Here is a 23,568-nt window from a genome sequence, read left to right on the forward strand (position 1 = left end):
GTATGAAAGAAGAACAAAAAACAACAAAAATACACTGCGTCGAGCGTGTGAACAACGCTCAGAAACGAATAAGCGCACACCATAAGATGAAGCGTAAAATCCGGCCTATCGTATCGTGTAGAGCTGATAACACACTTTGCCAGCTTATGTCATGGACATTACAGTTTAGCATGTCTTACAGTCTTAGCTAAGGAAAATTGCTTACAGTAAACGTTTTCTTTCATGCCTTGTTAGAGAATACAGAATTTTATCGAAGCGCCTGTTCGAAGCGTTAAAAAACAGCGCACAAAACGTTGATGAAACGATGAGCGCACAACGCTCTAAGATAGTACTGCGGTGATGGCGACCGTCAAAATGAAACGTAACATGAACGGCAGAGTCATAAAAAATTAATGCAATTTTGCCAGCAAACAACAGCACGGCAAACCGCAACGGCACACGGCACAGTGCAATGCGCATGACATGATACGCTTCTGCCATCTGCGGCTGTAAATAGCTCTCGGGCAAGTTTTAAGATGAATTTTGACGTGCCGCGCGTTAGAAGATGCAAAAAATCTGCGGTTAAGCAAAATGGAAGACGAAAGATGAGCTCATACCATCGCTAGGTAGAATGATTTTTTTTACAAACTGCAGTTTTTTTTAAGGAAAGTTTAAAGGAAGTTTTATAGAGAACATGGTTTCAAATATAAGTCATCTTCTCTCAACACATCAGTTCGTAAACTTCATGTATACTTGCATAACTCTCGGCACACTGCTGCTCCTGTTTTAAAAAGAATTTCCTAACACGTTTCATTCTCGTGATCTACACAAAGTCTCATCTTCTTTAGAACTCCTCAATCCGTCCTTTTCCTTTGCATCTCAGCTCCCAATTACATCTTCGGAATGATTTATTGCGTGATAAATTATGTTATTATTTTCTCGTAAAATGGTTTTTGTCCTCACCAGACACCCAACAAACGTGCAATCCTTGCTCCCAACAGAAAGAGACGCCTGAGACTCTAGAGGGTGAAAGATGCTGGTTTTCTATTTAAAACAACTTCCGCAGCATATTTCCGCATCCAACACCAAAACACGTTGTTATGGACGATAGACAAACCTGATGTTTCAAGACACCCTCCCATCGTCTAATGATGGCTGAAGTGTATGAAGTGTACTCAAACAAGACAACACACTCACTATGGCTTCCTATTTATATATATTCCGGAAATTCATAGCTTTGCAATCTTCCCTTCTGGCCGCAAAAGATCATGACAGACACAGAGGGATGGGAAACTAGAAACAATAACACAATATCACCTCCTCCAAAAGTTAAGGTTGCTAGGCGTTTCCACAATTAACCAAACTGCTCGTTCCGGGGATCACACCACAAACGCCACAAAAACACAAACTCTGACATTCTACCTCCACGTCTTTGCCATGTGCCTCCGCAACATCCTTTCCTTTTGACAGTTTCCTCGGCGCCTCCGGGACAGCGTTCTTCGAAACAACGAGGGAAGTGTAAAGAAAAGCGGGAAAACCCCACAAGCGTTGGACGCTGATTGTATACCCGTAACCTAGCTCGAGTATCTTGCCGCACGGCAGCAAGAAGAAACCCCGAACGACGATGACAATTTGCTCACCGTTGTTTGTCATCCTGACAGTTTTTCACCATTGTTAATCATTAATTGAGTTTGCTTGCTTTCCTTTCTCCCCTTTCCCTTATTTCGGTTAATTCAACTGCCCAAACCAATCTAGGGAAGTCGTAAAGTGTCCTCCTACAAAGGTATGATAAGTATGTAGCGACGTAAAATTAATCTCTTTCACGATTCGCAGAAAGAAATCCCAACACGAATACAATAAAATTCTGCTGAAGCGCTGTTTGCAAGCGAAAATAACACATACCACCACTGTCTCACAGCTAGGAGCAAAAAAATATGACAAAATAGGGAAAACATTATGAAAAATATATGCTCTAACAATCCATCTTCCTTCACCTCACTCGTTCCAGGGAGGAAACATTCGCAGTTTTTGCTCTTCTGGATTGTGATTCCTGTACACACTGTAACAGTTACATCCTCTGTCGTTTTAAAATGTTGCTCCTTTTTATAGCACTTCCTTGGTTATGTTGGGACTGAAGAAGTATGTTTCTGACAGTTGACGGGTCGTCCTACTCCTCCCAGGATCTTTCATCTATGCCCTAGTTGCGGACTGAACCTTCATCATATCTCACACCTTCCTCTCTCTACTTCTTCAGCGCTGGTGGGATGATGATAAACAATTTATATTCTATTTTGCAATTTTATTTCACTTTTTGTCAGCTTCAACACGGCAAAAAATCAAGGACGTGTAATATCTACCTCCTTACTCCTCACAATGCATTATCTAGCGATTTGCTTCTTACATGCCATCAGCACCTCAACTCAACCCACAGGGTGAAAAACAGCAAAACACGCAGGGAAGCTGTAAAAGTTGTGAAACAACATGATAATGAATTTGCCCCGACAGCCGAAGGTCGACGAGCTGTTGCAAACAGGTGGCTAACCCACACCGGAGAATGCTAGCAGCACGCTTAGCAGAGCAAAGTGTTGCTGGTAAAAGAAAGGGAACATTTTCCCGCTTGCTGTCGCAGAACCCGACGTTAAATACAGCATCCCAACAACGCTAATCGATGTCGAGCGGTGGCGTATAATATTCGCACCGGAGAAAATTGTGAAAGCACTGATGATGACACCTGACGCTGGTACCAAGATGTATCAGTCCTGTGATTTGGGCTGATGAGAGAATAGACCGCTTGCTGGGAAAATTAATTATATTTTTTATCGTACGTCATAGATGAGAGTTCGTATGAAATTACTTCAACGACCATGCTAGTACGAGACGCTATTTCAAAAGGTGATTCAACACTTTCTCTCCTCTTTAACACATTCAATTTACAACCCCATCACCTCGATAGGACATCAACATTCAATTGCACAAATGAGTGTCATATCTTTCAGGTGCGTTGGCATGGTTAATCGAAATCGTTACGGTTTGTGCTTGATCTGGTTCAAACCATTGACAAACCAAAAACGACAGAGATGGCCAATCGTCAACTACTTCAATCACCATGCATGCCGATTACACATCAAAGCAACTACAAATAGCGAGTATGTATGAGAGCTGAAAACAAAATATAAATAAAAAAAATACACACACCCACCGTTGGTCAACGTCGACCATACGTGGAAGCTTTTTGAAGTGTCCCTTCACACTGTGCCGGATTGATTTTCAATCAAGAATTTATAATCACGCGCTGTCACATATGTGAACAGCGGGAGCTTTGTGGGTTTGCAGCACAAAGTGGGATACCGTGCAATGACAGGGTGATAGCGCTGACAGGTTATACTACCAATCAGGCACAGTCAATTGATATTTGAGTAAGAGTGTCCCTCTAGAGTGGACATTTCATCCACGTGTGAATCTCTCACACGTTCCACACATCAAACGGTTCCGTTATGCCTTTGAAGATTTAATCTTTTGATTGCTGTGGTGGTTTCAATAGGATTTAACACCCAATATGTCAGTAAGATACTCACACACTTTATCTAATTTTTCACACGTCAGCAACAGAAGTATACATGTGGCTCACAGCTTGTGGCGTCTGATATTTGATGATAAGCGAACTAGCAGTCTATCATTTTCTCGCAAAGATAGCAGTTTGACGCTTTGATGTCTTAGGATGGGTCTTACCTGTAATAACAAGAGAATAAAATGAGCTTAGATTAGATTGTACATAATGTTTTGATTTTGATGTAATAACACTTCGATATCTTATATTTTTGTAATCTTAAACTCAACTATCAAAACATCTGAACTTAAATTTAATCAAAATTTGTATTCCATTTATATTCTTATTCATATTTAACGGAGAATCAGTCTAAGGAACATTTCTGCTTTGTTCCTTCGGTATACTACGGTATAGCCTTACATCAGCCGTAGACTCATCGGCTCGTTTGAGCTAACAATGTTGTAGGGATCATCAAGGGTATAGGTTCATAATTAATGTTACCTCGGTATGTTGCCCTAGCCTCAACACACATTGACCTACAAATTAAAAGGAAACCCCATTAATAAAATCAATAAGACATGACACAATATTCAATAGATATCGACATCGAAGAAAAAAACGTTCTTCCTTCGAACCCTCTCTCTCTCTTTCGTTAATCAACTTTTCTTTAGATGAGACCCTTGTGACATCGTGAGGGGTTTATACTGATCCTCTCAATGAATAAATCGTTTATTTTCTGTGCAGATTCACTCTCATTTTTGGGTACAAACGTCTAGAAAAGACATCAAAAATATTCCTTCAGACGATTCCCAGAATGAAAGGATTGTTATGAACGAACCCTTTTGGTAATGGTTCTGCTTTTTTCACCAAGGTAAAGTCAACAAAGAGTTTGATTGGAGTTCAATTTGTTGAGAAACAGAAGGGTTTGAGACCGTCGCTAAATAAGATGTCATCGTGAGAACGTCGAAGTACTTCAAGTTCATATTTTTCTTCAGAATGTATGTGGTTTCTTATTGTTTTGAGTAAACCATGTGTATTACGCTGTAGTCAAATCAATATCATGGTTATTGATTTTTTTTTACACTTACTGAAACTAAAGGAAAGTACTTTGAAGACAATATGAATATGTAAGGACAAGCCAAAGAGATGATAATCCTGTCTCAATACAAAGAAAAGTTTGACCTTGTTGCAAGACAAATATCAATTTCCCCACTATATAATATCTTACGATTGTCACGCATATGTACTACGACGAGCTCTCCTGGATCTATCTTCTTACTTTCTTTTCTTGAGATGTCAGATTTATGAAACCCCATAACAATCACATCCCCCAAGATCTTCTCTGAACCTTTTATACCATAACAATGACATGATAAATTACTTTTCAATTAACAGGTGATTGTTCTGCACGAACACAGGATAGCTCAAGCATGGGTTAGTGCCCTTCCCAAAAAGATACCTTCACTATGAAATCTTCTTAATGGTGTTCTTATCGCGAAAGGATTGTGGCGATCGAACGATAAAATTAATTGCTTTGACACTGCTCACACTGCTTGTATAGACGGGAAGGCATGTTAGATATTGATTTTTCGGAAGGTTTTGGTAAAAAAGAAGATACCAACTAGTTTCATTTAAACCACAGCAAGAAAATATAAAACTAAAGCAAGTTCTTCAGCCTACATGCTCTTATCCACCAGTCTGCCTTCAGCGATGAACAATGGCAATAACCGTCGCTCAAGAGATTCATAGGTTTAACTTTACGCGTCCCGTTAAAAGCCCCTTGGCTCAGGACAATCTTCCAGTGCACGTCATCAACATGCTCCTGACGATAAAACACACGAACAACAAGCCTCACACATACAGACATACACGTTCTTCACGTGTCGTCAAAGCGGGAAGAAAATGTGCTGTGTCGTTTTTGCGCGCATCAAGGCCTCACTTCCGGTCCGGAGTCCGGCTGCAGCGGGTAAAGTCCTCGGCGAAACTCGTTGCCAAGGTGGGTCGTGATCATCATCGACTCTTTTTTCCCCCTATCATGTTCTACTGCTGCTACTGCTCTCCTTCCCTCGGAGTCTATTATTCCTCGATTTTAATTACTGCACGGAGAAGCCCGCTGGTGCTCTGTTTCGTAGTTTTTCGCCTGTTCTCACTCTTACGCGTTTTGTTTGCAAAGGAAAAAACTCAAGACAAGGACAACACTATCTAAAAGAACATAGAAAGACATCACGTCCAATAAAATATGTAGAATAGAAAATTGACAAGGTGCAGAAGTTCGCTGCTAAATGACGTGATGAATCGTGATGTCTAGCAGAGCTGCTGAAGCATCTGGAGCTGCAGTAAGTTAACACAAATCTTCGACGACTTTATCTTCGACCAGCCCTCAGAACAATCCGCATGCTTCAACAAACCAACCAAGAGCAAGAAAACAATCCTCCTCGAAACCGTCAAGCACTTCCGCTCACCTTTGCCGTGAGGGGAAACTGGAATCTTTTACAACAACACACACACACACACAAACCGTTCTTCCAAGACCACGCCAGCAGTAACCTACCGGCAGAAGGCCACACACCTTTCTTCCGGTGCTACCCTCGGTCTAATTGTCCTTACAACTGACTGCCATTCGGAGCACGCTGCACTCGAGAAGATCGCCTCCGCCTCCAAGCCAGGATCGCGCACATAATGCATCTCAAAAGCCCCGCGTTTACCGGAGTTTTCAGAAACGCCTCGGCGTAAAGTATCAAATGCACCACCACCATCACCCGTCACGGAACCTCAAGGACACGGCGAATGAGTGCGGCCGAGAATGCTTGCCAACGTAGACTTCTGCTCATTCCCGCGGATACACACTTTATCGTTGTTTTTTCGCCCTTGTTTTGCCTTTTGGAAACACACTCACCCCTAATGTTGGGAGCAGTGTGGTAGTTGCATCTGAAAAGAGCTTCTTGTATTGCTCGTCAGTCAATCAGTCACGGCAATGGAGCTGGGTTTGCCCATTACTGCAGATCGTGGTACCGATTGTGAGTCGGTTTTGGACCTCCCCTAAATACCTTATTTAGATCTTTCAGTGAAACCGAAAACAAAGATGCTTTTCCATGCCCATGTTGGGCTCGCAGAGGGTATCCTCAAGAATTGTCCCGAGGAATTGAGGGATTCCTCCCTCCGTGCTCAACGCTACGAATTGAACGACATCTGTCTGGATGGTGCGCTCGAGTCACTGGAACGTCTCACGGTACATATGTTCTTGCATACCAACATCGACATTACCGCCATTATTTGATTGAGCATGCGTTTCTCAATGTCCTTCAGACATCGGAACAAGGAGGTGGTTGTGTGTGTATACTGCGACTTTGTTTGTAGGTTAAGGCTACATACCATACCCCAGCAGCCGATTGTGCTGCACAATATGCGTTGTTTTTCCTGTAATCATTGTGTCGAAAAGCATTGGCCTACCGATTGAAACACTGTATCCCATGTATTGCATTGATTGTGGAAAAGTACGTCAGCGGTTTTCGCGACCTTCGACATCAAGCAGTTGAAGGGAACAAAATGTTTCCAATTTTTGGAGAAGGTCAAAAAGAACGCCCCGAGAAACAATGTCACAATGGAGGTACGAAACACACGTCAAAACTACCCTCTTGACAAGTCGACACAAACGTTTGCACACATGTCTTGAGACATTCCTCCACTGGTGGTATGCAAAATAGAATTGCATTCTTAATTGATTCCCAGCAACATTACTGCACAATTGATGTTTCGCACGGTCTAAAAGAGGGCTGGTACTGGAATCAGCAAACGATCGATTGTTTATTTCAGACGTGTAGAGTTTTGCTGTAAGAATTTTTAGATCTGAGTTTCTTTAGGAGAACTTAAAAAATATCCTTTCTTTTGTGAACCTTCTCACGGTTGCACCAATAGGAGAATGGATTTTTTGTAATAAAAAGCAACAAAAACATACTTCTTCGTATACAATGAATCAATGTATAATTCAAAATCAAAAGAACACCTCTAAAAACCAATTAGAAATATTGAATTCATCACGAAAGGACTAAAATAATACATTGTGCAAGTACACAATGATGCATTATCGGTTCAATTGTAAACTTTCAATATAATATGTTTGTCTAAGTGCGATTGAACCATTCGATGTTACATGAGAATGTTAAAAGAAATGCAAAGAGAGCTATTGAGAAGTACTAGTACAATGCAAGAATATGTATAGTAATCGGATATAGATCTCTAAATTATTCTGACTTATAGGTGATATTTATTCTTGAATTATCATTTAAAATGTGACAGTAGTAATAAGAGTAATTGATCTGTCCCCTTAAATTGCCCTCGAATTATCACCATCATGTTTCGTGTTTAACTTTAATTGATTTATTAACTTTCAAGCGCTAATTGTCTTTCTAAATCTGATTCAATTTCTTCTCCCTAAAAATAAGACCAATAAGTCCCGGTTACATCTAGAGAAAGTTCGTTTGTTGGAAGGAAAAGTATCACAGAACAAAGACACGCCTCATTTAAACCTTTCCATCAACCTTGCCTTCCAGCTCACTCCAACCAGCCTGCATACACCCTTTGTCAACGGTTGCCAAAGCACCCTTTTTTCCCCCACGCATTAATCGTGTGATCAAAAAAGAACATCCCCAAAATCAGACACGAACCCACACTGTTTGGACGGACGGTGCCAAGTGGAAAAAGTGCTATACGTGATACGGTCACGTGACCGTACGCAGTTTAGCGGAGTAATTTATTTTTCCTTTCTTAATTTCCTCCCCCCATCCAGGCGGACGGCATATCGAACAGAGAGAGAGAGAGAGAGATAGAAAAGCAGGGCGGTTTCGCCTCCGTCGCCCTCACAAGAGTCAATTTCTAAAACGGTCGAAAGTGGTTGTAAAATTCGCTTGAAACGCCCGTGAAAAATCAACCACTCCATTGCGCCGATTTACCCGATGCCCGTTTTTGCCAGCTCATTTCCCGCGGCTAGAAACCCTCGATGGCCGATGGACGGCGGTCACGGAAGGAAGTTTGTATTATCATATCTGACTGACTAACGGTGGCGGGCACTTTAAAAGGCTGAGCAAGTGTGGCTCGGGGTGGCTCGCACACCTCGAGTGGAATCCATTAGTGCACTTGGCGCCGGATCATGGCAGCAAATTCGTTACGCTTTTCGCCATCCGGTTTTAGGACACCCGGGCTCGATTGCGCTTTGACACGAGCGTAGCCTGCTGAAGCAGGATGGAATGAAATGAATGAAAAAGAGAGAGAGAGAGAGAGAGAGAGAGAGAGAGAGAGAGAGGGATGTTTGCTGACCGCAAAAAGGTACAGATTTATCCTTTTGGAAGAGCTGTACCATGACGAAAGGATGGATATTTCATCATTGTAAGTACAGCGAGGACATTGCACTGTAGGGTGACAATGTATCAAAAGTCGCTAAATAATTTTAACAATTAATCACCAACACTATTTTTTATTTGAAAAAGATGGATAAAATGTAGTGCCTATTTTCTTTCGCAGGGGCCATGCTAATCTTCTCTGTATCGTTTGTGCCTATTTTCTATTTATTTATAAAATAATCTTTACTTTTGCTTCCTTTAATGGTGTCCATAAACAACTCCCTTTTAATTGCATTCTTCCGCTTCTTTTCTCGAAATCTAAGCCAACATTTGATTACACCGCGATAACGCTGTACAACATTTCCTTTTCATATTTGCCTTATAAGAAGTAATTGCGATGTTTACACACACACCACAACCATCATAACAATGAAATTCTATTCGATATCGTAAATAATACTCTCAAACTAACCCTACATGCTGCAAGTAGCACCGGCTCACTAACCAAAGTATCCAAATAAAATAAATCCAATCCACCAACTGATTCCGAGTCCATGCTAATGATTCTTGGATACGGCATGCTGTTTTTTTATTTCATTCCAGGGAACAAGAACCCATAAAACTAACCACCACCGCCGGGGCCTCACCGATCGTGCCATGGCTCACACTAAAGGTATGGCGTTTAATGACTTCAAAACAGTCTATGGTCACATAATTTTTTGGCCAAAACACACACAGCCCAGCCGAAAGTGTGCCGTGGAAACTGATGGCGCTTTGGCTTACCATAATTCTTGACCACAGGTTTTATTAGCCTTGTAAGCTTTCATCCCCCTTCTCTCTTCAGCAAAAAGGAACGGAATGCGTGAATATTTACATCGCACCGATATCTTTTCGCTTCATTACCAGTGGCGGCGTATCATTTCGCTACTGTTTTGTGTGCGTATTATGCAAACAACGCACGGTACACAACAGCGAGCGCGAACTGCTTTTAACTAAACCACACAAACCTGATCAAATCCTCCCACTTTTCCCCTTCAGTTTTTTACCCCATTAATGGCATAATGTTTTACGAGCGGGAAGGTATGAGTCAATTTTGAGAACCCACCGTTTTAGCCCTTAACGAGATGTACACTGCTGGGTGGTGGTGGTCTATTAAGCACGTTCGCATGGGGCGGGAACGATTGGGGGCGAGGTTCGGAAAGTTCCTTCACTGTGTCTTAATTATCGCGCAAACGAGCTTCCTTTCGCACAGCACAGCGCCCTACGCAGCAATGATGGCCATTTCTCATCGAACACTCTGCACCTTTATAGCTCCATTTCTACACCTTCCTTCGCAGGTGGTGATTCTTTAATTCGGTTACCGTCGAACTGTTGAACAGACCATTTCGTTTTTTTTTTTAGTTTTAGACCCCAATGCGACTCCATCCCAAGCATGATACGATCGTTTATGATTTAGTGGAACTTGCTACTGTTTACCTCCTACCAGTAAGGCGATGAATCTGAAGGAAAGTGTTGGTTTTGGGGTCGTTAGTAGCTTCCTGACCCTATGGCTAATGATCAACACAAGTTGTAAATTTCGTCTGTCACTTTTGTCCGCCGAATCTTTGCAGACCGTACTTTAAGTTAACGGCTGATTGTATGGCGGCTCATTATTGATCAATTGAATTATTATCACGATTTTATCCAGCACGCATGTTTATCACAGCCCAATTTTAGTCACTTTTATTGCTCCTTAGTTGTGACAGATCAAGTGATAACAGCAAAATTTCTAGCAATTCAGATTTTTACACAAACAATGTCTGACACAAATTAACCACAGTTTTTGGTCCTTCGAACCGGATTGTGCTAAATATCTCTTCTAAAAACACCCCTTGTTTGGTCATGAATAAACCCAAAGCATTCATAATTCAACAAAAGCATCTTGTTATGGTGTGGAAACTAACCATCCTTTATGTCGATTCCAAAAAGAAAAAAGTCATCATCACACACACAACCTTACTACATATGTTTTATCTCGCATTTTATATCCATCACCGGTGCTACTTCCGCTGACAAATTGACTTCCACTTTCCCGGGTAGGAAATTCCTTTGTTATTCTCAACTAAAAACTTCCTCCCAAGTTCCTGGGTAATGCTCAAGCATAGCAACCACTGTCTTCCCGTGTCAGCTGAACCATGCGAAACAACGCACAAAACTGATATTGCAAAGGTTCCATACTGCCGAAGCGATTCTCCCCTTTACTTCTGTTTCCGTCGGCAACGTCGCTGCAATAGAAAAACGGTTAGCGAAGAAAAGGGTAGGCGGCGGTGCCTACGTGTATCGGGAAATGTTCCAACAAGCTGACTTCTTTAAACTATAGCGACCCCTGACGGAGTTAATTATAGTGTGTAGCCGACCGGGCTCGTCTCGCACAGTACATGGGGAGGGCGCAGAGAGCTTCTGGTTCTCACCGAAATGTTCCATCTCTCCCTGGTTCGGGGAAGAAATTGACTGTAAGATATTGTACGGTGTTCATGTCGGAAGCCGATGGAAAAGGACCTCCAGCGTTTATTTGTAAGATTCCCCTCCAAAGCGAAAAACTTTATGAAAGGATGCAGCAACAAAAAATCGCGCCTAGCGAGTAATCATTACGCTTTGAGGCTACGCAAGAGGAACGGATCATTGGATGTTGAAATAGACGAGGAACCAGCAATTACACGAAATCTTCGCCTCGTCTTCAAAGCTGTATAATGAAAAGCACCAGTTTCGCGCCAAAACACGATACTTCCTCGCCCAAATGAAAGCCCTCCTCATTCGATGGCAGCACTCTGGCCGGCTTGCATCTCTAAGCAAGTCCTTGAAACAATAAACTCAAACAGCTGATCCAATTCTGCCCGTTTCAAGAACTGTCGTCCACTTCAGCCCGTTGTTCGCACTCCTTCGTCCCAACCGACCAACTGCAGCTACTGTTGAATCAATAGAAACCGCAGCAGCAGCAGCAGCCACCTTCCACTTAACGGTGTGGCACACTCATTTTAATGCATTTACAAGTCCCGCAAAAACCACACAACCAGCCACATCACCCACTTCATATGCGACAACCTTCATCTCGGGGCTGCGAATGAAAATCTCATAATCCCATTGCGTGCATATTTTCGATCGTTCCCTATCGCACCGATCGGGGAGCGGGTTGGAAACTACCCTTTCTTTTTGCTCACTGATTTCCCCCCTCCGTGTGTGATGGTTATCTTGCAGGTCTTTTTTCCTCCGAAAGAGCTAACGAATTTTCTTTTGTCTTGATGGAACCGTTTTATCGCTCACCGTATCACTCGAAATTATAATTATAGGTAAGTGAACAGCGAGCAAGAGTTCACATTTTAAGGGTGACTGTATGGACGGTTCTCCAAAGCTGAGCGATTGAACGTTTTGTGGGACTTTTTAAAAGGCATGCGAAGAATGCATACTGAAAGTAGAAGAATATGTGACACTTCAACTCTATATTGTGACCAGATCAAAAGTGATTATCAGGCATTTTACAGAGGTTGAAGGTAAATTAACATCTGCTTGTACTAATATAATTTAGTAAATTTTACTGAATTTGATTGCATTTCTATAAGAAGATATCAATCATATCTAAAATGGTCATATACCATATTTAAATTTAGTTTTTTACTAGCACTGATTGGAAACAACTTTTATTTAAATGATCTAAAATCGCACGCACCTTGTATTTTACACGCCAAGCCAGAAAATTAATATTGTCTACAAACCACTCAAACGCACCACATCGGCCACAAACCCGGAAACGAACTGCATCTCAATATGCTCAACTCGTTTGTTCCGCATCAGCCGAATCAACATCCACTCCACCAACTCTATTCAATCCTTATGCTTCGGAACCAATCTAAGCTGTTCGGTGGGGTTGGCAAAAAAAACACACACACACACAATCTGTAGTCCTCCCTATTGGAGGTAAGAGCGAAACTGGCAAACCACTTCACCAACCATTACAAACCTCGTCGTACGGCAATTAGAACACAAAATAACAATGCTGCAAACAGTTTCGAGCCAAATAGACGACCTCGTGCCGTACTCGATCCGTCGGCATACGGTTGACGCTTCCTTAAACATGCAACTCGAAAATTTGCTCCTCTTCAGCAGCAACAATCACGGTACGGTGGTACGTGGTTCAGTTCACGATGCTGCCGCACAAGCTGATCGAGCTTGTTTTGATGTTGAAGCCACAATTACAACCCACCAAGGGGTTGTGTGCACAGTTTTGTATGCGCAACTCTCTCCACACAACTTGTTTTGTCTTTCTTTGTGTCCAAGAAGGACTTATTCGTTCGTTATTTCAGTTAATAATGTTGGCGTATTTAACTGTCATCAAGTATTCGATTCAGTTTCGGCCACAATCGGTTAAAGATTTCAATAAAGACACTACACGCTGTATTGTGCTTCGTTCGGTGTTCGCTCTCGTCGCAAAACGGTTACACGTGCACGGTTATACTCCAGAAAAGAATTGATCAGCTGCACACTCTGTATGCGAAGCAATCGATTCGAGTAGTTAAGTGGTAGACCAAAAAAAAACACGTACACACAATCCGAGCCTAACTTCACAATGCACAAGCACGCGCGCGTCACAGAAAGCGCGAAATTCGTGTTCCGCGCTACCGTCCGACTCCACACTGACTGATCGGTCCAATAGGGAATCGACTAATCTAGACCTCTACCTACCGAAGCTAAACCATGTTCGCAGTCCCACAGGGGGTCGTCCCGAATTTTGGGCTCGAATTAAATGATAATAACCCACCGCCTCTAGCCTCCACCGGCGACATCCACCGACACAACCTCCAAAAAACTGTTCTTGAATCGTATCCATACCGCTTCACAGCAGAGTGGGGCGTGAGTCTTCCCTTATCGATTTCACCTCACCGGAGCTCCCTTCCTAAGGGTTGTGTGGGGGTATTGGCTTATCAACATCATTACACACGTATGTGGACAAATATTCTGCGTTCCGGTGTCGAAAAAAAGAAGAGATAATACCAGTGATGAGCATGCGACGCAAAGACAATAATAACACGTGTAATCGTGACACATCCCTGGCGGCGTGGTGTGTTTGAAGAAGTCGCAGAAGCCGATCAAACAAAACTGCTCGTCTGATAAACATTTTTTGATGGGCTAAAGAGTGAGATAGCTTTTTTGTTTGATCTGGTGATGAGGATCGTTTAGTCCACTATCATTTAGTTAGAGCAAAGATCAATGAAGACATATGTCCAACAAGACAGCACTGGAAAAGTTATCTTTTTATCATTTAAGTCTTTGGAGTAATTTAAACTTATATTTTTAGATACATCTTTTCTACACTTACAAAATAGTCATAAAACACACCTAGAAGCTTCGATTGCGGCTCGATTTGAATACCACCAAAAGAGCCGTTTCCAGGCGTGTGTAACCTCGCCCTCCAAGATAAACGGCAGCAAAATGATCCCCTCCTTTGGTCGGGGATATGATAGCGATAGGATATTTATTGACCCCTTCTCGCCGTTGCTGCTTCATACGCATTGACCGTTTTATAGCATCGTGTCTGGTTAGACTGGTTCGCGGACTTAGTGAAATGACTGATGCGACAATAAATCTTGTCAGTTTGGCCCGCTGTACGACAGATAAAGCCGGCTTTTCCTGTGCGTCAGGCGCATGCTTGTTCCGTGTTGGTGGACTGGTAACTTCGTTTTCCAATTTCTGGAGAATTGATTAAAAAAACTGTAAATAATCTGCTCACCGTCAGGAGTTTTCCTCTCTTTCTTATACGTCTAGCGCATCAATTACTTTAACAGTTTTTGCATGACACACATTCATTAAATTGTATAATCTTAGTTGTTCCCCAAGCGTGATACGCCACTGCTACCGTTTTAGAAATATTTTTCACCTGGAATCATTAAATGATTGTAACAATCGCAATATCTACAGCCCGATGCCCTTTGCACGGAAATCTTTGTCTCAGAAACGGTAGCAGCAAAGTGATGCGGTTGCACCAAGCAGCAGCAACAATCATTCGCTATCAATGCCATTTTAGAGCCTGTTATTAACAAACCGATTATCAATCAGCGAACCTACCGTAACGATATTACGAAAATGAAGCTCACCACTGTATAGCTTGTCCGCCGACCACGGTCAGTCATTCGGGATAAGGCGTCATCAACGTCTATCTTTTCGAAGAACCCTTCACTTCTACACACAATCTGCGCAAATCGGCCACCAAAAAATGTAATGGTATGGAGAGATAGCAGAAGTGCAATAAAACTTTATTCTCCCTACAGTTGCGACAGTATCTATCGTTATGGGGTCCCCATGTTTAGAGTGACAGTAGCGCATCGGAACCATATTCGGTGGGTAGTGACACCTCAGGGTTCCGCGGAAGTCATAAACTCATCATAGCTCCAGTCATTTAAAAAAAGCATCGTAATCATAATCGGTTGCGATTCTCTGTTGGGCCTGCTTTGGGCATGGTGGAAAGTGCGCTCCCCAAATCGTTATCTTGAGGGATGGATTCCCGTGGGACTCCCATAAATGTAACTTTTGGCGCTTCTGGTGGTATCTTTTTGAGGAAAGAGTTCCGCAAAGGAGAGGAAGATCTAAACTTTCGGTTTGCACAGCCATTTAATGGACATGATAACACGAACCGGAACGATCAACCCAAGGTATGATAACGATGTATAAGTGTATTTTATAACACAACCCATTGAAGTTCGATAAACGACTACCAAACATATCGATGATTTGTTCCCCCTCTCTCTCTCTCACACACACTCAGAAGAAAAACTACTCCTCAACCTTCCACAATAGCGCATGACTTATCGCGAAACCAGATCAAGGTCAATCTCGTTTTTGCAACAAACGCCCAGACAACAGTCGCCCGGCGCACACATCATCGGCGGCTGGATGTACGCGTCTCCGCATTAATCAAACTGCACACGCGTCCACCGACTCGAGGGGTAAAATCAATGCAACGCAACGACCCGCTGTTACCTCAATGTCTAGCCAGGTGCTGCTGAAAGATAAAAATCTCTTACTCATTCGTACGAGCCCCGACAACTCCCGGTACACTCCCTCTTCCTGTCTGTGTGTTCTGACAAGTATCCGCCTCATCACATCGGCCGACCATCACCTCGTTTCACCACGGAGGGCATGGATGAGGGCTCCGGTGTCATATGATTAACAACTTCCCTTTCCACACCGAACGCACCGCACTAACGGATGCATTTGCAGACCGTAGTCTGCCGTCTTCTCGACCAAATTGAGACATCAACTCGGAATTGAACATGAAAAAAAAAACTCCACCTTGAAGCATAAGGAGGCACTTCATTGTGCGTTGTGTTGGAGAGGTGAAAAGGAATTCATTGCTGGTGGCGCCGTTTGCTAGGAAGAAGCCGTTTAAAGCGTACGGTTTGTGTACGACAGCTGGCACGGCACGGAAGGAAGATTTCATGCCGGTGTGCGTGCCCGCTCTTAGCCCATCTTGCCGTTGTTCTGGGCAGTTACACAAAGCAAATATACGTCCACCTCTGTTTGTCTGTAATCGCTTTTCAAGATGCAAATTTGTACACGCGTGCTGCATATAATTCTGTTAATATGATGATGAACTCACCCACTTCGCTTCAACTTTAACGAAGACGAGGTTGTATCAGTTGAAAAGAAACAAAAATGACCTCATTCTGTTGGACACTTTTTCTCGGTAGCACTCATTCCTGTATTGTAAATCACCCTTTTAACACTCTATTATAACATCAAAAACACATGACCTTACGTGTGCCTAATAGCTCGAACAATTCAAATCTGTTCACGGTAGACACGAACTCTCAACTCTCCCTGCAATAAAAAGAGGGAAGATCCCTCGCCAGATTGTGTCATGAAGGATAACATTCAATTATCTGCCAACCATCCCATCCGTTCCAGGCTACGTTTGGTCGATGTTTTCGGTTGCTGTTGATGGTGGGTGAAAATTGACATCCATTACCAGCCTGTTCAACACTTGTTCAGTGCTCGGATTCACCCTCGCTGCAAACTAATATGGCTAGGGTTAGAGATATTAAAAGAAAAGTATCAACATGACCCTTCATGTATTTGAAACAGTTTCACCTTTTATTGGAAAAGTTTTCTAAATGCTGTTTTCTAAACATTTTAATTCGATCGATTGTTTTCATTTCTCCAAGTCATTATTTCTGTTACTCCAGACACAAGGTTTTATACCTTTTGTTGTGTTATCTTTGCTTATTTTCTAACTTCGCTTCTTCATCATAGAAGCTCATGCAATTGCTTAGCATTCAGTGAAGCAATTCAGGAATTTTGATTGTAATTAGTATACCACAAGCGTCCTTCTACAAATCCCAAAAACAGCCTTACAAAACATTCAAAACCTCAGAATCGATGCAATCGCTCTGATAAATGCAGGAATTTGAGTTGCGTGAACATTATCATAATTTTGCACACTCAACACCCAGACTTCGAATAACTAAGAAGCACTGTGTATTTGCGTTTTTATTACTCCGTCCAACCTCTCGGGTCAACCTGTGCATTAAATCACCGTTCTTAGACGAAATTCATCAACCATCCAAAATATAACAGCGGAATCCAGTAATGTAATCAAAGCACACGCACCAAACGTACTTAGGGCAAGAAACGCTTTCGCTTCGAGCGCAATTGAATAATTTCCGTTAGAAATCAGGCTCACTTATTAAATTAAGAACACAAATTGTTACCTTAAAAGCGCCTACGTACGGCAATCACAACAAGCAGCAATTGTCAGTTGTTGCTGCTACCCGCTTTCCCTTTCTGTTTTAGGCATAGTTGACCCTTTTTTTCGTTACTCAACCCAAACTAGCGAGTGGCGGATGATGGAAACGGATGATAAGGATCTAGTAAGATTTCTGAGCAAGAATTTCTTTTGCTTGGGAGCTACTTTTGAATACGAATTCTCTCATTACGCGTGAGACGGTGTTGCTTTTGCGTGAATGTCACCAGTTTTGTCATGAGTTGTTTTTAGTAATGGAAAAGAATGTCGCTGAAGTTTTCAAAAATCTATTTCAACACCCAAGATTTCAAAATCAATGTTGTGTTTCAAGTTATACAAAGTCCAATAATTGGTTAAGTTAAATAAATTATGAAATATTACACCTTCCAAATTTCAAAAGCTACATTGATATTTCTTAACAATCTTATATAATGTGCACCTTTGTCATCCTTATGAAGATAATACGGTAGTCATCAATCACATGCGTTCAGAGATAGTAAGATCTCAAACATGCCTCCCCTAGATATGGCTCCACCGCTCACCCTTTCACAAATGCTGCAACAGGCAAACCCGGGTGGACTCCGGCAGCAACCGTTTCCCGCGATAAGGAAGATCAACTCGATTCGAGGCCCGCGATGATGGGATTATGATAAGCGATAGCGACACCGAGGCCTGCAAAAATGACATTTTAATTGCCCACTAATTGATTGGTTCACTGGCGGTAGTTCACCATGGACACACGGCACCGTCGTTGATTGTGACTACTGCAAACTTGTGCCGCTATTGCGTGAATTGCAGTTGTACTTCGGACGAACGATCGCGATAGAGAGAAAGAGAAAGAGAGAGAGAGAAAGAACGAGATAAAAGGTAATCGAAAAACAAGCTTCAATCAATGACGCCACGCTTTGTCAATCACGCGAGCTCAACGACGTAATCCTATCTCTAGATGTTGGGTAAGTGGTTTCTGCTGGAAGCGGGAAGATGGAGTGATAACAATGTACTGCATTTGTGACTTGGTTGGTTCGGCATTTACATCATTAAGATGACCAATTAAGATGATTCGCATCACCAGACAAATGATGTTCCCTTTTAGTCAATGGCTACAAATATAGCGCCATGGTCATTACTGCTATTGAATTTATTCTCTCATTTCTAAGAATTCACATAAATCTAAACGATTACCAATCTAACCAAAACTGCTGATAGCAAATCAATCACAACGAGTGCTACCTAAAATCTCTTCCGGACAAAGGCTACATTTTATCTCCAATTTGGGCTCTCCAGCGATTACTCAATTTGTACTCACGCTGTAAGACAAGCACCATGGGTATCGCCCATTCGTTCGATGGCTACCGAGCCCGGGCTACCCGAAACTCTCTGACATGATCCGCCATGATACGTGGAGTGCCAGCGAAGTGGCACATTTATGATGACAAATCACTTAATCCAACTCACTTGTCGGAGCACTCAAAAGACCGTCGGACAACGCTCGCCAACCCAAAGGTAACTATAAACATCAATCGACAATGCGTATGACCAAAACACAAACTCACTCCTCGAACAGTCTATCGATATATCACGTGAGAATACACCCCTGCCTTCGTAGCAGAGGAGCCTCACAGTCCGAAAGCGCAGGGGATTAGCATTATCTCCGGTTTCGGGGTTTTTATTCACGCTTTTAGAGAGTTGGGTTTTTTGGCGAGCTTGATTGGAGGTATTTTGGATTCCTAACGCTTCCCCAATGTCTGATAAGGTACGAGCCGGCCTGTAGTCGTTCCCCGGATCGGTTCCAAGAGTGAGAGATGCCACACCACCGCATAAACCCCTGGTCATGGTGCCGTCGCTCTGCGCAATTGACATTGATAGAACGAGGATTTGAAATTAATAACCGAAGATAAGAATATTTTTTAAGCCCATAATTACCTAAACGCAAACCGTTTGGTTACACGACAATGATAAACTGTTTTGATAAAGTTGTGCAAGTCGTGGATTGGCGCTGTGGACATATGCTGCCAACGACGAATCATAACTGTTCCAGTGCTGGTGAGGTGTGCAAACAGTGACTGAACGATATATCTGATAACATTTTGCGTTAAGTTGGTTTGAAGAGCTTCAACGATGTTCTCTTAAACGTCAGAATAGGACAATCTTGTAAAATTGAACTCAAATTCGATTCAAACATCGTTTTTTGGAGAAATACTGCCTTTGCCTCGCAACAAAGTATTTGCATCCTTGATTGTGATAGTCACCTGCTCCAAAAACGAGCATAAAACGCTTCAAATTTGCTCCAAATTTGCTCCAATTTGTTCTTGATCAGGAAGCAGCTACTCTCCCAAAATAACCACTTTATGCCTATTCCCATAGAAAACTTCTGAAGAGCCTATACAGAGAAGCGAACTCAACTGAACCGTAACACTCCATTTGCTTGACTCTTGAAAGACAGCTAAATTAGGGAAGGAATTTCCGATTTCCATCCATTGGTTGAGCTCAAAATTTTCTATTTTATTTCGCTCCTCACAAAACCTTCAAAGTATGTGACTGAAATAAGGTTTGCGCGGCAGATCTTTTCCATTACCTCCCCCAGTTGAAACAAAATCAAAAGCATACATCATCGTTGGAGGCTCCCAACGCTGGGTTTTATTTTTAGACCCGTACCAATCACTGCCAAAGTAAATACTAATCTTGTAACAGATTTTTACGTATCAATGAACGAACTGCAAGCCCCATTCAACATGCTTATGATTGAATTTCGATTCCAGTGAATGTATTTTTTTTTCTTTACATATGAAGCAGCATGCAACCTGCATGAAGGATTCGGCAAACTTTCCGAACGATCACGCTGTCCTGCCACGTAAGCGACACGCGACGTGCCGCCCCAAAAATAGCGAGCAAACCAAACAAAGGTCGGAATAAAAACTCAAGTTTTTCCCGAAAAATTGCTCAACATCGTTTACCGGGCGAGCAAGAAAATAAAAGTCTACGAGAGAATGAACAAAGTTTCGAATCTAAAGTTGTGCCTACGACCTACGGTCTCCTGCCAACGATGACGTACCGCAAAACCTTTCACACAACGTTCGTGTTACACTCACGGTGCACGAGTTTGCTTTCCCAAAACTGTCCTATCCCTGGCCGGGTGACAAGGGGAAAGGCATTTTTGGCAACATTTTTAACATTTGGCACAGGCATTCACCGCTTGGATTTTTGCTTGCGTTATAATTGTGTTCGGTTGCGCACACACTCACACACACATAGGCTCACACACAGGCTCATTGCACGTTTGACCGCGGAAGCCACGGAAAGTTTTCCACTTTCCCTTTTTCGCTCTTCCCGTGTGGGGGGTGAAAAAATTACTCACCACAAACGCCGGAAGCGTGTTTGCCAGTAATGTGGATGTGGAAGGTTAATTAAATTTATATACATTTAGAGGGCTACGGAGCAGGCCGTACATGAATGCAGAGCAAGTGGCTAAACGGATTCGATGAGCATACGGACGTACAGTCATTTTTTGGAATAATTAGTAAAGAAATGATAACCATTAGCATTCTCTGTTACAGAAATATTTGACTTTGCTGCTCCACAACCTGACTCATTGGTTACTACTTTCGTAAACTTATTGCTCCCTCATATCGCACACCCTATCGTCATGTAGAACAACGATTTTCTTGCTACACATTTTCTACATATCCACCACCAAGCCCTTGGCAGTAGTATGGTTACGAATTTATGAAATCATAATTCGCTTATCATACCCTTTTACACTTCGCCGAAAGTCCACGGAACCGAGCGAGCGAAAACGAATGACCCCAAAGCACAAAGCGTGTCATGAATATATATTGACCTCCGAGTGGAATTGTAAGGGCTTAGGGAGGACCGACTAGAACAAAAAAACGCTAACGATCTCAACATTAGAATTGCTAATTAGTCCGGCAAAATGTACTATCGAAACCAAGGAGACAGATGCCTAAAGTGACCCATGGTAAAAAAACAAGGGTCTATGTACTGGAGCACCTTTTCGGGAATGTATGGAGCATAAACAGGACAGGCTGGGTGTGCTGAAAAGTTATTACAACGGAACAGTAATGAGAATGAATGAGCCTGACCGCTGTGTCCCCGTAGTGCTTTCCGAAAAAAACTTGAGCTAATGTTTCTCTGATAATGGGATATTATGTCTATTATCTTATCAGTACTGAATACCCTCTGTTAGAAAAGTTTACGTGTCTCACTCAATGCAGATTTCATCCGGTATGAAAAGTAGATATAACTTTTTTACAACAATCCTTTGCTATGTACTTTGTGTACAAAAAGATTGAAGGAGTTACTCCTTTTATCTTTTATTATGTTATCTCTTCTAGGTTAAATGCTTTAACATCTCAGTGTAGAATTTTCAGTGCAAAATGTAAACATCAAACACCAAGGGAAAACACCCAACCGAAGATACCATGATGCATTGCTTCGGATCATCCCCTTTCCGTCGCAAAACACGACGCCCTACTGGGCTGACACACCAAGCAACAAACATATGTTCCTTCCAGCGCATCCCCGAGCACGTGTTTCCTGTAATTGAAAATGAGAAACGCCGCCTTACACCGTAAAAAAACACCTCATCACCACAACCACCCGGAGGGCGAACAGAAGGATCGTCATCGGCCCTTTGCCACGTGTCATCGCTCACCGCTGGCATCGTGTGCGCTGTTGCCTCCTTCCGGGCGCTTCTTCTCCGCACAGCCGCGCACACGCTCTATCTCTCAAATTGCCAACTGCACCTGGTGAATCAAAACGGTACATCTTCGGGAAGGCGCAAAGTAAAAAAAACGCTGGGGCGATGATAGCTTTTATTGTGCGTTTGCACAGAAGAACACCCCTAAACAGTGTTCATAAATTATCAACACGGAACGACGGAGCGGACAATGAAACGTGTTGCTTCCTTCCGGATATTATCTTTAAGCTGGTCTTTCAGCAAAGAACTCTCAACTCGGAATAGGCAAAAGGGTACAGTTTTTTTGACACCATATGGTCGTCTGTCGTCTTGGAATGGAATGCACGGCTGCTATGCACGAAAAGAAGAAGTTGGGTAGGAAAGAGCTACCAGATCTTAAAAACAGATATAACCAGTTTACATAATTAAGATATCATGTTTCTTCTCCGCCTGTAACTTTCAATCTCGCCAAGCTCTCCGATCCAGCCTTTTCCAAGTATACTGTTTGTTGAGTGGCTGTTTGTTGACAGAACGGAATCAAAACCCATCCAAAGACCAGCTCACTAATGCAAAAGTCTTCAAACGAAAGATAAGACGAGAAAACCCACGAAACGCTGATTTGCTCTCTCCAATGGACAAACATTTGATAGACCCAGGGACCTAGCGTCCAAAAAAACGAAACGAAAGAACAGATCCACAGTCCAAGACAGGCTGGTGCCGTTTGTGGACATTCAATCCAGACGCGCTGCCGCTGAGCACTTTTATCTGTATGAGTCGTCGCACTTCAACTATCTTACTGCTGCTAGCGCTGGTCAGGATTTTTGGAGCGCTGCCAGCACTCACTTTGTCTTATCATGTGCCATGCTATTAGATAAACTTTCAGCCCAGTGGCTATTTTTTCGGAAAAAGGGAATCCATGTTCACTTGATTCTAGATGTTTCATAAATACGCAAAGCACATGACACCCCCTCCGTACCAATATCAACGCCCTCATACCCCATTAACTGCTCAGAAACTCTTAACTCCACTATAAAAACACGGTGCCACTTTCGGCTTCGGTACCTATCGGTACTTTAAGTAAATGAAGTTGTTTTTTATTAAACGTGACAGTTCGCACTACTTGCCACTGTTCCTAACTTCCCTCCTGATTTTCGCACCAGTGTCAAAGGAAACAACTTATCATTCTACCGCCCAAAAGTAAATGACAACTACCGCACCTGTCCGCTGCTCCTCGGAAAAC

The 23,568-nt window shown here is 42.5% G+C and overlaps 1 protein-coding gene and 1 non-coding gene across 8 annotated transcripts in view; both read right to left on the bottom strand.

Moving 5' to 3' along the window:
- Positions 1–23,568, bottom strand: part of LOC121596446 (transcription factor hamlet-like) — a 93,855-nt gene that overhangs the window by 57,061 nt on the left and 13,226 nt on the right. Inside the window, exon 2 of one of the 7 annotated variants that reach the window (XM_041921420.1) lies at positions 3,557–3,708. The exons of 4 other annotated variants lie outside the window; for them this stretch is intronic. The gene's annotated coding sequence lies outside the window, so the exon portion shown is untranslated. Of the gene's footprint in view, positions 1–3,556; positions 3,709–12,565; positions 13,540–23,568 lie in introns of those variants that run through there. 2 more of the 7 variants (XM_041921422.1, XM_041921421.1) reach the window with 2 other exon arrangements.
- On the bottom strand, positions 9,004–9,102 carry LOC121598134. Its single transcript, XR_006005527.1, has one exon. It is a non-coding gene; the product is annotated as a U6 spliceosomal RNA (small nuclear RNA).

Source organism: Anopheles merus, chromosome 3R (assembly GCF_017562075.2).
Source record: "Anopheles merus strain MAF chromosome 3R, AmerM5.1, whole genome shotgun sequence".
Lineage (NCBI taxonomy): Eukaryota > Metazoa > Arthropoda > Insecta > Diptera > Culicidae > Anopheles > Anopheles merus.